Genomic DNA, 14,617 nt, shown 5'->3' on the forward strand with positions numbered 1-14,617 from the left:
CAGCATAGCCAAAACAAAGAAAGTTGTATTTATCCGAAAATACCAGGACTTCTATTTCAAATCTCTTATAAATGATAATTCACACGCTCCGAGCTGGCTGCGCATAATATAAATTCACAGCGCTAAAAATTTATGCTCAGCAATCTTTCGGGCACAGACTCATACACAATATACACTGTACAGTAACCTGCAACTTGAGCAAAACATCAATTCCTCTTTTTCTCAATCTTGTTGTCGAAACAGTCAGACCAAAAATACTCTTTGAACGACTGAAAGCATCTCAACTTCTCGACAGAATTCCTTAATGGCAGGCATGCTGGTCAGTGCTGCTTTTAGTTTGGAACATTTTATTACCATATTCACCTGCTGTGAGGAAGACACAACAGTTGAACAATGAGAATCGGTACAAGGCCTCTCGATATCACAAAGGGCTGATTCAAAGTCAAACCTGCTTCAATAGGGCAATTCAAGAGGGATATGCACACAATACTGTTTGCGACAATTGTAAATACAACGTCATTTTATTCACTTTAATCACGACAACAAACACAAAATTTTCCAAAACTCTCATTTCCAAGGTGTCTCATCAACCGACTCGTCTGAGCAGTTTATACAATGTAATCACAAGGGATTGGACTCGCTCTGACAATGCCAATGTCAGCAAACAAATTCCGATTGCATTTGTGATTAATGCTGCATTCAAGAAAAAGGGGAAGTCAGATTTTTCCCACTTGCGACAAAGAAAATGTCCGAGAAGGCCCCTTTGAACTGGGAGGTCCTAGTTGAGTACGGACTTCAATGTGACATCTGTTAATTTGTTTGTTATTTTTGCTGCATGTACACAGCGGTGGTGGTTTAAAAGTGCTCTGTAAATAAAGATGTCTTCCATGGAGATACATAACGTGAATGGTAAAACATAATTGACAAGATTCCAAACATATACATTAATTACTGTCTCTTTAAGTATTATTACATTAATTGAGCTCTTGAGCTTCCAAATGTGGTTTCAATCAATTTAGTGCTTTGTGACTACACAAAAAAATTAAAGAGCTTCAATGTGGATGGGCTAAAAATCTAAACATTTGTCCCAGTCTCAACAAGTTCTTTGTCTCCGCCTTTTTGCATTATAGTCAATAAAATGAATACAAATATGGTGCCATTCACCTTTGAGTTGGAAATTAGTTAAATGTGTGGTAAAATATATGGCCAAGCAAGATGATTTTGATTCTGGTTATCTTTGTAACGGCAGCGTCTGCTTGTAACCTTATATGTGACTTCGCATTAGGGAGGACGCAAACGTTGGCAGAGGAAAGTGCACAGTACTTTTCTAGTAAATTACCATTTACTTTAAAGGACAACCGACGTCACTTTTTTGTTTTTTAACTGACATCAGAAAAACGTTTTCGAGCATCTAAAATACCCAAAACACGCAGTATGATATTTTTAGTCAAATGCAAAACACCAATAAAAATGACTTAAAGTGTCCAAAATCTGCAAAAAAAATTGAGCTGCGAATTGGGCATTTTCCATATTACAGGAAGCTTAGATGTAACCACCTGGTTTCTTTTTAAGTTTTTCAACTTCTTGGATTGCCCGAGACCGTTGCTTTGACAGCACGGGAACGCCTTTTGCAATAGACGCATCTTTGATGGCTTCTCTGCTGCGGAGGATGGTAGCAATGGTTGACTTAGCATATCCGTACTGGGCCGCTAAATCAGACAAACGCACACCTCGTTCGTGTTTTTCAATTACAGTAAAGTCTCGTTATATCGATATTCAAGGGAGTCCGAAAAAATATCGATATAACCGGGACTATCGATATATCCGAACCTGTTTGCATGTAATTTTCTCCATGCGTGCATAGAAATAGTATCGATATAACCGGGACTATCGATATATCCGATATCGATATAACGAGACTTTACTGTATCTCCTTCTTCTCCTCAACGGTAATTTTGTTTTGTGTCTTCTTCGGCTGAACACTAGCCTGTGGTGTGGTCTTTTTCGGTCCCATAAGAACAACATTATCGGTAACAATCTCCTCGGAGGCAATCGACGTGTGCATTCAGAGAGAGGGGGTGTGGAAAAGCGGGCCGGCTGGATTGCTGTCCGGTCGTGTGCTTCCGCCGAAGATCACTTCGCCAGCAGTGGTGGGTGTGTATTCCGAAAAGTAGTGCGCATGACAAGGTTTAATTTTCATAAATTTAACGTTTGTAAACCGAAAATTTCGTAAGGCAAGGTGCTCGTAAACCGAGGCCCCACTGTACCTAGATTTGAAGACAAATGTCGAACGGTTCAAGACAAAGAACAGTGGAGAATGCATAGATAGCGTTGCAATTTTTTCATCCTTTTGGGATGTAGTTGATATTTTTTTACACAATGGCTAAATATTTTTTTCTTAGTTAACTGTAATTTTGTCATCAATGGAACCAAAAAAGTGATATTTTTTGAAAGTCAGATTGAAAGTCAAAATTCTCTCCCACATCTGGCCTCCTGATTAATTTCTCACTAAACTGCCATTAGCAGAACATTTCCATGCATCAAGACCAACAATGAAACCATTTTATCAAGCTCCCTGTCATAAAGCAAATTTCTCATTTTGTTTGTAATATCACTTTCATACTGGGCCGTGACGGCTGCAGACATGGCGGTGAAGGGTAAAAGAGAATTGTTATTCCAAAGATAAATGGAGTCATCAATCAAAATTAATCAACCCTCTCGGTTAGGAATGATGCAAGCACACAGTCATGCATGCATGCATGCTTACGTGCTTACATATGCACATGCGGCCAAGGTCAGTGGTGGGAGAAGGTGGGGGAATAGGGGTGACCATTGGCTTGCTTTGAACTGGCTAAATCAAAACAAAAGTCCCAGTTGAATCTTTCATCTTGTGGCACTTGAAGTAAGCAGCTCCACTGTCAAGCATGGCTATCCAGCAAGGCACAAGGCAGGACACACTCATCAAAAACTTGTCACTTTTCCTCCATAAATAATTTCAACCGCTGCTTTGATTACTAATTGTCACCATTGTCTTGCCCTTCAAAATCGCTGTGCGCTACAATTAATTTTGAAAAATAAGGACAAAGAGTGCCGGACGGGGTGGATGTAAATAAGGCTGCAGAATCAATGGATTTTAATCAATCTGATCCAATTAAAAAGAACGACAGTATATTGCAAAGCAATGCAGGTGGATCAAGATGAAAATTAATGTACTATGCCCAGAGAGCAATCCAAATTGTCATGGCATGCTGCTTGGGGGCTGTGCTGTTTATTTACACCTTGAAAGAGAAGATTGCGACACCTTTGATCAGCTGTCATGACGCCCAAAGCACCATAATTCATTAGAAAGTGACAGGCTGTAATCATATACAAAATAACTCAAGAGGAGATTCTATCCATTAGAGAGCAAATTAAATGATTTTTATTGAAAGTCCCTTGACCACTGACAAACATTTATCAGAATTATAGCACTTGCAGTATGTAGTGGGTAGAGTATGTGTACATTTTAGTAAAGTCTTTCCATTTATATGCTGGACTAGTTTTTCGCTAAATGTTAAATATGTCACTTAAGTCTGGTGAAAAACAAAACAAAACAAAACAAAAATGTTCAACCTGCTCTTCATGTATTTCATATCATGGATTGGTATTATATTGCATTCACAAATTTGCCCTTTCATATTTTCATTTTTATGTGCTATAGTGCTTTTAACTATGACTCAGCATTGATTTTTTTTAACGCACTATTTGCATAAAAGCCAAAATCCAAGAGTTATCGATTCCTTGATATTTGAGTATAGATGACAGATAGCAATACTGTTTTCTATTTGACGGAGCTGCTGCCGGACTAAATGAAGCGTTTCTCCTCATTTGATTACTGTGTCTCTGCACCAGTGACATACAGTCAGGGGAGGCAGGTGAGGCCGTGCCAGTATTTACAATATAAGGGTGAAATCATTTTAATGGTCAATACACTTTCCTGGACAATTGACTATTTTACTCAAATATGTCATGGCTAACATTACTCATAAAGTCTTTCCATCTTCAGCAAGCCCTTATCTGGTGAGTAAATACTACATAAAGCAATTACTAAAAACACACCCTGTGCTTTATTTTGTGTCTGGCAGGATAGAGTGGGGCCAAGCGCCCTTCAGCAAAAATGCATTCTCCAATTTCAGATTTCAGTGACTTCTTCCATGAATAAATAAACATATGAATAATTGAAGAGAGCAACATAAATAAATTACATCACAAACAATTTCTCTGGTACTTATAAGTATGTGTCGATAACACGAGTTGCATGTTAATGTTAAGAACAGCAGCACTATGAGATGCATTATTTGCCTTTCAGCTCAAAAGCACATTAAACAAGAAACTCTCAAATTCTCAGAAAGAATGTTACAGGATCGTGCAATGTATGACACGCAAGGACTTTGTGGGAAAACAAATGCATGATCAGTGAAATGGAAGAGGAAATAAATGAACTAGAAAAACAACCGGCAGCTGTTAAAATAATTTCTAAAATGCTCTAAGTAAAATATACTTTTTGGGTTATGTGGACAGAGACCTTGGGCCCAATGCAGGAGTATTATTCCTGCATTGGGTCCAATGTGCTGTTTATGAAACCGAGTGTACAAAACTAATGCAACAAATGATAGCATGGCCATGAATAAGAGGATGTGAGGTGGTCACAATTGACGCACTGATAAAATAATAAAGAAAGGAAAAGGCTCAACTCAAAGAACTAAAATCTTTGCTACCAATGCACTATACTCCAATGTCACTCACAAATCGGACTAAATTTGCATTCATGAGCACTTGCTGAAATGATCTGGAATTGATGACAGATGATGGTTTGACAATATGATTGCATGGATGTGGCTGTGCTACGTACAAAAAAACATCAAGAAAAACAAAACAAAACATGTTCCACGACTCTAATGTCTTCATAATCAGTATTGCCCAAACCCTGAGCACTGATTATGGCATATTATCAATTTGAGCGAATACGTAAAATAATGGAATAAGACATGCTGGTTATATGACGCTGGCGCGAATGGCTGCCGCTGCTCATCCGCACAAAAAAAATAAAAACATCCAGTGACTGTAAAGTGTCCTAAAGAGTTTTGAAAAGCGCTTAGAAATTAAATGTATTATTATTATTATTATTATTATTATTATTATAAAATCCTGAAGTCAAACGGTTGCACCATTTCTGTAGTGTTTGCAGTCTCCATAGAGTTGTTGGAACCACAGTATTAAATTGCACATGCTGGTGTTATGGTAATTTTAGGTGTCATGTTGAATATCCACCAGGATTTAACTTGGATTATAAATGTAATGAATACGTTTTGTCTTATCTCGTGCAACATGGCTAAAGACAACACACGGATTTGAAACAATTTCTCACAAAAATAAAGATGGTACGACGTCATCAAGAACGATCTCATTACCACTTGTGATAATGAAGAAAGGATTTCCCGCATAATGTGTTCATCCCCCATGATGGAAGGTGAGGGGGAAGGTGACGTCCCCACCGAATGATGAGTTAAATACGGATTAGGAGTGGAATGATATTAGTAGAAAGAAAAGCGCATCAACAAACATAAGAGGAAGTTGCCCTTTGTCCTCTGTTGGCACATTTTCAACAAAGCTCATTAAGGGATGCCATTAATATGACAATCATCATACCCTTCTAAGCACAAAATGTTAATTAAAAACAAAGTATACATTTTCACGCCTTGCTTATGAATGCCATGGACAAACAAAAAAAAAAAGAGACTAATTTCCTCTGTGATTCTGCTGATTGCATTCTGGTCTGGTGTTGAAGTTAATTATAGTCTTTTCATGTGATGAGATAATGGGGGTGACTGCATGGCACGCTGCCATGAGCTCCCCTCCCTCTCCACCCCAACAGCAATCACCCCGGGTCATAATTACTGTGGAATATTTTGAAGATCTTGCCTTAAATCAAGGTCCCGATCTAATTTCGAGCCGCTAACGTTTGAGGCCATTACGTTGTCCGGGGTTCTGGATCAGTTCTGCCCTATGCCAATGTTCACCCCCTTCTTAGAACCAAGGAGTCTCATCTTGAGCAGTAGAGTTCCCAAAAAATGTGCGTGGCAAGCTAATTTTCCGAGGTGTGCATGTAAGAGTGGATGAGTGTTTGTCTGTGTGTGTTGTGAATGGTTGGAAACCAGTTCAGGGTGTCCTTCACCTACTAACTAAAGACAGCTGTGATATACTCCAGAAACCCATGTGACTATTGTCAAGATAGAGCGGATGGAAAAATGGACGGATGGATGATAGGAAAATACTGAGAGTTTCAATGTTCAAATAATCACATTGATAGAAATGATCCCAAGTCATGGCTCACCTATTAATATTGGGCCAGTGTTGTAAAATTGCCACCTAGCAATATGTTTTACTGTCCCTGGATGCAGTTTAGCACCAATCTTGAAGCTTTATGGGCCTGGCCTTGCACTGCTCCGTGTCGTGAAATTCACGCCGTCCATGGCGTATTTCTCAAAACAAGATTGTTTTTGACAAACCAAAATATGGGCTGCTATTACTATTGCTGATGAAAAATCCCAGCCCCAATACTTGGTGTTTCAGCAACACCAGGCACAGTCCATCGGGAGATCTGCCCTGCAACAAACGATTATTCCAGCCGATGCTTCCAAGAGTAATAAAGCTTTACACTTCACTCTGACTTCAGGAAGTTCAAAGGCCGAGCAACGGGATATTGTAAATTGCACTACGCGTTGAAGCAGACTGACCTCCACAAATTTCTCAAACTGGTATATACAGCAGTTGAAAGACGGTGGTCTGATAATACTCTGAAAGCAAAACTATATTCAGAGATATTAAATGTTATAATCAGTGGCAGGCCGTGGATTTCATCGCTAGGCCTTCAGTAGTGTTACGTCTAAATCAATCCAGACTGAAACAAGTGTGGTGTGATTTACTACAAGTCCACTAGAGAGTCCTATTAACCAGGAAATAACTGACTGACTTTTCTCAATGACGTCCATTTTTTCTTGAAAAGTCCATCTTGGAAATGGCTTTAACAGTAAATCTCCAACCAAATCCATTTATTCTCAGCCTTAAGCCATTGTGGGTTCACAAAACTGCTATTAAATAAATACAATGTATTTGCTTATGCTTATGAAAGGAAGCTGAAACACAATTTGAAATTATTTAATAAGAATTCATGGACAAATTATAATTAACATCAGTCTGTGATTCAGATATTTTTAGGCCAGAAGAGAATGCCTTGCAGGCTGTGATGGTCCGCCACTAGTTATCACTATAATGATATATCACTATCAATGATAATACTTCACACATATGTGTATTCGGGAATCAGGACTAGGAACGGCTAATTGGCTAATTGTAACTGGTGGTTAGAATTTTGAATGATAAAATCATGTGCATCACCACTCAGAATTTTGTTTGAAATTAATTTCATTTGTGCTGTATGTCATGCACATTAGCATATTTGACAATAAAGCTGACTTTGACTTTGACAGTTGAAGGTGTACCTCGCCTTATGTCCAAAGACAGCTGGGATAGATAGGATTTAGCAGGGCTGCGACTATCATGAGAATAAAGATGCTGCTATTTCATAATTTGAACAATATATACCATATCTACACACACTGTATCTTATGAAGAAAATTTGCATTTCTAAATGCTTAAATCTAATACAAGTCAAAGCTATGGCTCGATTGGCCCTGTGTAAGCGTCACAGTATCACTTACGGCTCCATAGCAAAATTAAATTGCCACTCCGGTTTTAACAATGTACACCTTTGATTAAAATCAAGATAGGATTAAATGCCGTTTGTATGTCATTTTGGGGGTTTTGATAGCTTGCTGTGTGTACTGTAAAACATTACATTTTGCTCAATCCGTTGGTGGGTAAAACTAATTGCAAGTGTAAGGAGTAATCACACACAATGGTCAGAGGAAAAGAATCAGTTGTTGGAACTGTTGCTTCTCCTGTGGCTTGCAATCATCTGTGTCGTGTGTTGTGATAGAGCCTTTGAGACTTCATTAATACAACATGACTGTCAAAGCGCTAATACGTTTTTGACTGACACCCAAAGAGAAGGTGGCATCAATTTTTATGAAGTGACAAACTCACACAGTGGCAAGATTGGCCCATAAAAGTCCACCACAGAAGAAATGAGCGAGTGTTCGCTGGCATGATAATATACTGTGGTGTGCACCTATGTGGACCCTTCAATTAATCAACCTGTCCACACTTTGTTTTGAGAGTAATCCTGGCCAACCACCCCAGAGGCACTCAGCAATAAGTGTTGTGCTTTGAAGGCCGTTGGTTTACCGTGTGCGCTGTAAAAACACCTCAACTCAAATGCCACACTTTCCTTGCACAAATTTCAACCAGCAGGAGAATTGGCTGCCCTACACAGGATTTTGTAGCACCCATCCACAATTCCAAGTGGCTATGCTGATAAAATGAAGATTTGGAAAATTAGAAACGATGTCTTCATTTGATTGGATGAAACTAAATTGGGGTACTGCACAGGTAAGTGTGGTGAATTTTTTTTAATCTATCATAGCTGTGTCCGGCGCCACAGCTATGATAGAAACCTATCATAGCTGTGTCCGGCGCCACCATGTCTGGACATTAGGGATATATAAATGGGGCCGATACGATCAGTCAGACTTTAGTTCGCTGACGAAGCCTCTTGGATAAGAGGCGAAACGTCCGAAACCTTCACTTTTGTACAGATGACGGCTGAAGAAACCTTCTCATCGATGGACCACTCCTGTACGACTGAGAGCTTACACAGACGAGTCATTCAAAAGGTACAATAAAATGGTGAAAACACTTCCAGGTCCCAGCCGGTTTTGCCCATTGAACAACACTTGGCTCGGAATGAAAACATGCTTGGTTTCCAATGATATCAATCAAAGATGTTGAGCATGACGGGGTCAAAGTTTTTTTTTTTGTGTGTGTCAGCACTCTAATGGCCACATTTCCAATCCTGCAGGCTACAGCAGCCACAAGAGTAATGGTCATTAGATATTTCGGTCTTTCCCTGACATTTAGGGGGCCACTGTGTTAAGAAATTATACTGAGGTGACTGCAGGCTTGAATGGGCAATACAGAACACAATTTGCTATTGCAAAGGAAATTAAATTTCAAGCTGGAATGACTGTGTGAAGCTGACCTGAGAAAGTGATTGCTCTTAAAAATGGACGACCTCCCGCCTCTCACAACTAAGGATTACTGTGGCCCATTTTCAAAACATTTGACCAGCATTTGTAAATATAACGTTCATTCTTCGAGGCCATAAATAATGAATGTTTTCTACCTGCACACTCTTTGAAAAGAGCTTCTGACCTCCATCTTGAAGGCAATGTACATACAGTATGTGACTGCTCCATTTAAAGTAGGAACTTAATTTTCTTTTCAAAGCAAAGGTTGGAGGTCAAAACTCGAAGGACCCCCAACATTCAAAATGGTTGTCATGTATGGAAAAACAGGTTATAAAGGAAAAAACCTATGAAACCTATGAAACCAAGGCAAAGGTGATTACACCGAGGGCATAAAAAGTACCTCACACGAATGACTACGGTCTGACAAGTTTGTTCAATTACTTAGTTTCCTTTGAGAATTCATCCTTCCAGGCACAGACTTAACGAAATCCGCTCACAAACATGAACCATTGTAACATTTCAAACACAGTCATTTTACGTTGCAAAAAATGAGCAAACACCACTGAAAGTCAAGCAAAGCTACATTTTAGATGAAAAAGATTCAAAGAACAATGAAGCTCTCTTTTTGAAGAGCATGTTGTCAATTATATTGAGCACTGTTTGCCAACACAATTCATACTAGAAAATTGCCTTTCTTACATCTATCCACATTATAGATCATGGAGTTGTCATTTCTCCTCCTCTAAATAAGACAGGAGGTGTGTAGGGGATTGAATCCATCTCTCCTTTTGCAAAGGTGTAAGCACATCTTATTTTTGCGTCATGCATATCAACACCTCTGAAATGATCCATTTGCAGGTTACTGTTAGAAAGACAGAGAAGTAAACAGACATGGTACAAAGCGGCTACAGACACACAGACAGACACACAAACAGTTGGTATTGTCCCTATGGGCAAATTTAGGTGTGATTGCATTTAATTCCACTTCTCATGGTCTCTCTCTGACCCTATATCGTTTCAAAAGAAAGACAAAGGGCTTTGCAGTCTAGCTGTACGCGTGGGACCATTTTTCTATTTCTCTTGGTATTTTCTTACATTGTGTACAGGTAGTATTGGGTATAACTCGGCTCCAATTATATGCCATTATTGGAAGGAACCAGCAGACACCTGGCAATTTTCTTAAGCGCGTGATAAGGAGAAAAGCGAATTAGAACAAGAGCATTCTGTTGAACACCGTCCTGCTGTGTAGGTTTAATTTTATCAAGGAAAGCATCAGAAATACAGTATACAATACGAAAACGCAAATGTAACCAGTGATAAAAGAGCCTTTAAATCAGCATAGTGCAACTCTTTAGGGGTGCAACAGGATCCAAAGTGTGCGAGATTGAGTTAAAGAAAAATAAAGATCAGGATGAACATGGAGAAAAAGCTAGATTGGAAAAGAGAAATCGGAACTCCTGCACACCCTATTCCACCCTGCGCTACAGACACTGATGTATAATTTTAATATCTCTAATTTCCACAGCCGCAGACATTTTCCAAATGTCATTTTCCAATTTGTGTCAAACCGTGTGACCATTTTTCTTAATATAGCTTATGACAAGCTCGGTGGCCAGGCGGATATGCAATTCAGATGGAGCGTTTCACAGGCGCAACAGCAGACACACTGGGGTGTTTGCTTGTTTGTCTTTATCAATGCCAGCTCTCAATGTCGTTTGGCCAACAACTGAGCCAAATATATGCCTTCGGGGAACCCAACCCTAATTCCGTAATAAATAGAATAATCATCTTTGTCCCAATAAGAGAGCGTTACAATGGCGAAATGAAAATATATTGCACGGTGCATTGACATTAGAGACTTGAGTTAGAATGAGGCCTGATTTGTAACGCTAATTAAAACAGAACCTGGTTTTGAGGTAAATCTTATTTATCAGACATACAAGGAAGATGTTATAATAGCACATCTCAGCTATTTAATTGTTGATATGCAATTGAGTACCATGCGTGCTTAAAATCTCACCTTTGTGTTACACTTTGACGATCCAAAAGTAGATCACCACTGGTCCATTGGGATCGGCGTCTTTTTAACTCCCTCTTGTCCTCAAGCAGCTGTAGACCTATTGTCGAGTGGCAAGAATGGTAGGGGGGAGTTAAAATAACAAGAACAAGCTGCTGGAAATGAAATTTCAATTTCATCCAGTCTCTTTTCCACATGGTTGCGAGAGGCTGTCGTTGAGAGGGAGGGATCAATAGAGTTTAGACAGCAGGGCAGATTTTCTAAGCGCCAGATCAATACGAAAGAGAGAGGAAAAAAAGACCCCGGCTTTTCTTTGCCTGTTGTAGTAAATACGGACAAATCAGCAGCCTAAGGCTAAATGGATTGATCAGCTGTTTCCGAGTTGTGTGTTGTAAATAAAGATCCATTGAAGTCTGTAACTGAGGCCCATAGGCGAACGTGTGACTATTTGGACCAAAGGTCTTAGATATAGACAACGCCAATATGGATCTTCGACTACTCCGACTTCCAGCAATTTTCTATTAGCATCCACGCACTCAAAAAGTTTCAATGTGACTCATGCACATATGTTCACTTGCATGTGGAAAAGAAAAAAATGAATCCCATTTTCTGTCTGATACACATTTTTTACAGGCATGAAATGTGACCTTTTCCCCCCAATTTATCTACTGGGCAGTGACATAGGTGGCTGTGGCAGATTACAGCCTCCACCAATATGTTGGGTGATAATCAGAGGCTAGGATCCTGACAGAATGACTGATCACATGCTCACTTTGCCTCACCTTTGGACTTATTAGAGAACAACACCACCGGGCCACACTTTCAAAAAATGTACTGGTCAACCAACGTGGAATGTGTGTGGCGAAATTCTTCATGGAAAGCACAAAGAAAACCTCTGATTCTCCTTGTATCCCAGTAAGATGTGTGTACCTGTCAAATGTGAAGGGCAAAAGCTGCTGGTGGGTTGACAAGCGCAAATAGAAACAGGAGACAAATGTTGGCTTTTACGCTTAGAAAACGTGTCCATGTGTCTGAATTCCTTTCGCTGCTGCTTTGTTTCCCGATACAAAGGTCGCGGCTGAATCAGAACATAGAAAAGTGCACTTGTATTTGGATAGAAGGTCTTTGGACTCGAGCTAAAAGCAACATTCTGCATGTGTGACCAACTTCTTGTAAAGTTTTGGATTTGCAAAATCTACAGACAAAGTCATGATCCCGTGATATGAAAACATTTTAGAATATTGGGCTGTTGTGATCTACAGCTCACCAGTAAAAAAAAAAAAAAGCTCACCTGATACTATGTAAAAATCCTACCAGAAAATGCGAAATTAACATGTGGTCAATCATAAAAAAATATTAAATCGTGGCACGCTTGTGCTGATTCTCGTTTTACATGAATTTTAATGTGAGTGGTTGATTCAGAATACAGCCACATCCCAAGTGAAAGGAGGGTGTGCATATTTATGCAATGCACGTTATGACAGTTTTATTGTGTTTACTGGTGTTATATTAATATAGTGTTTTAACTATGTTGTTATATGTCTGATTTTACTTTATGTACAATACTTTGAATACAGCTATGGCTGTTTTGAAATTGCTCAATAAATAAAGTTCAGGTGCGTTCTTGGTTCATTTCTTACCCGACAAAAACCTGGCATTTAAGCAAGGTTGGTTAAATGTTTTATATCCACACCTGGTTGCTTTGGTGCTCAAAATGCACAAAATTGCAAGAAAACAATTATAAATCACGAAATACTGCCAAAGGTAGTTACTGGACAAAAGTTTAGGGACATTTGGCTGTTACACTGACCAAAAGTGAATATGACAGAAAATATAAATATGACCTCTTTCTTGCGGAAAGCCAAACAGCTTCCATGGTTTAATCTTGGACATTTAAGAGCGAAACAGGCTGACCGTCTGTATTTTATTTATTTCACATCCAGATCATCCAACCATTAAACCGATTAGCCAATATTTCACAAGGTTAATGTATTTTTTTTAGTGTGCAGTAGACATTTATGCTCTTGTACATATATCTCACATATTAACATGTAATAATACGACTCTAGAGGTTACAATGCAACATAACTCGCTGGCTTCTTGAACGCATTACTTTAATAAGGTCAGTCATCCAGGATATTCATGCAACACATTTTGAGAAACAGCAGCAACAATATCTATTAAAATGCTGAAATGTCTCCAACAACTATTTACAGAAGCAAGAGATTTTGCGAGAAAAAAAAAATAAAAAAGTAAGACTGACAGCATTTACCAAACACAATGTCAAAGTCATCACACAGGTGAGCGCATTAAAAAATTAGATTACAGCTTCCCCCTCCTGCCTGTGCAAAAAAATGTCATTCTCTGTTTGTTAATATCATTGTTTTTCCTTCAATATTAACACGCTGGTGGTGACAGATCATGAGCGAGCTACCTGCTTGCGTATCCGATCAAACCTCATTTACTGACTGGGAGATTGAATGAAAGCTTGTGATCATTAACATGTCTGCCTATAAAATGAGTGCTGAGTGTTTGCTACCAACGTCTCACTTGAATCTGCTCTTTTCTGTTGTCATTCATTCCTCCTAAATGCACTCTTGAGAGATTTAAAGCAAGAATATGATGGAATATTCCTTTCAAAGTCATGACTAATGTTAGAGCTATGATATGTAATTTGTTGTGTACAAAAAATACAGATCTGGTTTGGGAATACATTTTGAATGACAATATGAGATCAATGCGAACCACAATAAACAGTTGTACAAAGATCAGTTTAACAATCGTTGTTAGCTTACTATTTGCTGATTCTAAGTGAAGTTTTTTCAGGCATTATAGCACCCCAGTCAATTTTTGATGATACTAGTGCAGCGTGTTCTACCGGAGACAGATTCCTTGTGTGTAATACATACTTGGCAATAAATATGATTCTAATTCTTATGATTCTGATTTCTAGTCAAAATGGCATACTAAAAGCAAACATCAGCATGTTTCCTGAGAAACATAGTTACTTTATGCCTCACAGTATGTCGCACTACATGTTGGACAACTATTTGCCCAACCCAAAGTCACTCTGGCTGTTATCTCATTAGGTATATTAAGCCCAAACAACATATCTCCACACAAATTAAAAGGTACTTGACATCTTCTTCACCTCTACATTGTTAAAAAAAAAAGAAATGGATTGAAATCTGTTTGCGGTTCACACTGTTGCCACCGTAAAACTTTAAATAAATGTACAAGCAATGATTTTACTGTCATTTAACATTTCAAATACATTTGCTAGTCTCTGTATAATATAATAAATTATAAAAAAGCACAATGCCGAAAAAAGAATGGGTTTATTAGAAGGCTGCACTCTAAAATAATCATCTCAATTTATTAAAATAGTTTCAAAGTTAGAACACCAAAGAAA

At 38.7% G+C, this 14,617-nt stretch overlaps 1 long non-coding RNA gene across 3 annotated transcripts in view; it reads right to left on the reverse strand.

Moving 5' to 3' along the window:
- The window catches only part of LOC148900631 (uncharacterized), a 67,761-nt gene that overhangs the window by 24,979 nt on the left and 28,165 nt on the right, over positions 1 to 14,617 (reverse strand). For all 3 annotated transcript variants that reach the window (XR_016114359.1, XR_016114361.1, XR_016114360.1), the window contains one exon: positions 11,209 to 11,305. This is a non-coding gene — a long non-coding RNA (uncharacterized LOC148900631). The remainder of the gene's footprint in view (positions 1 to 11,208; positions 11,306 to 14,617) is intronic.

The sequence above is a fragment of the Hippocampus bargibanti genome, linkage group LG03 (assembly GCF_051943395.1).
Source record: "Hippocampus bargibanti isolate YZ-2025 linkage group LG03, ASM5194339v1, whole genome shotgun sequence".
NCBI lineage: Eukaryota > Metazoa > Chordata > Actinopteri > Syngnathiformes > Syngnathidae > Hippocampus > Hippocampus bargibanti.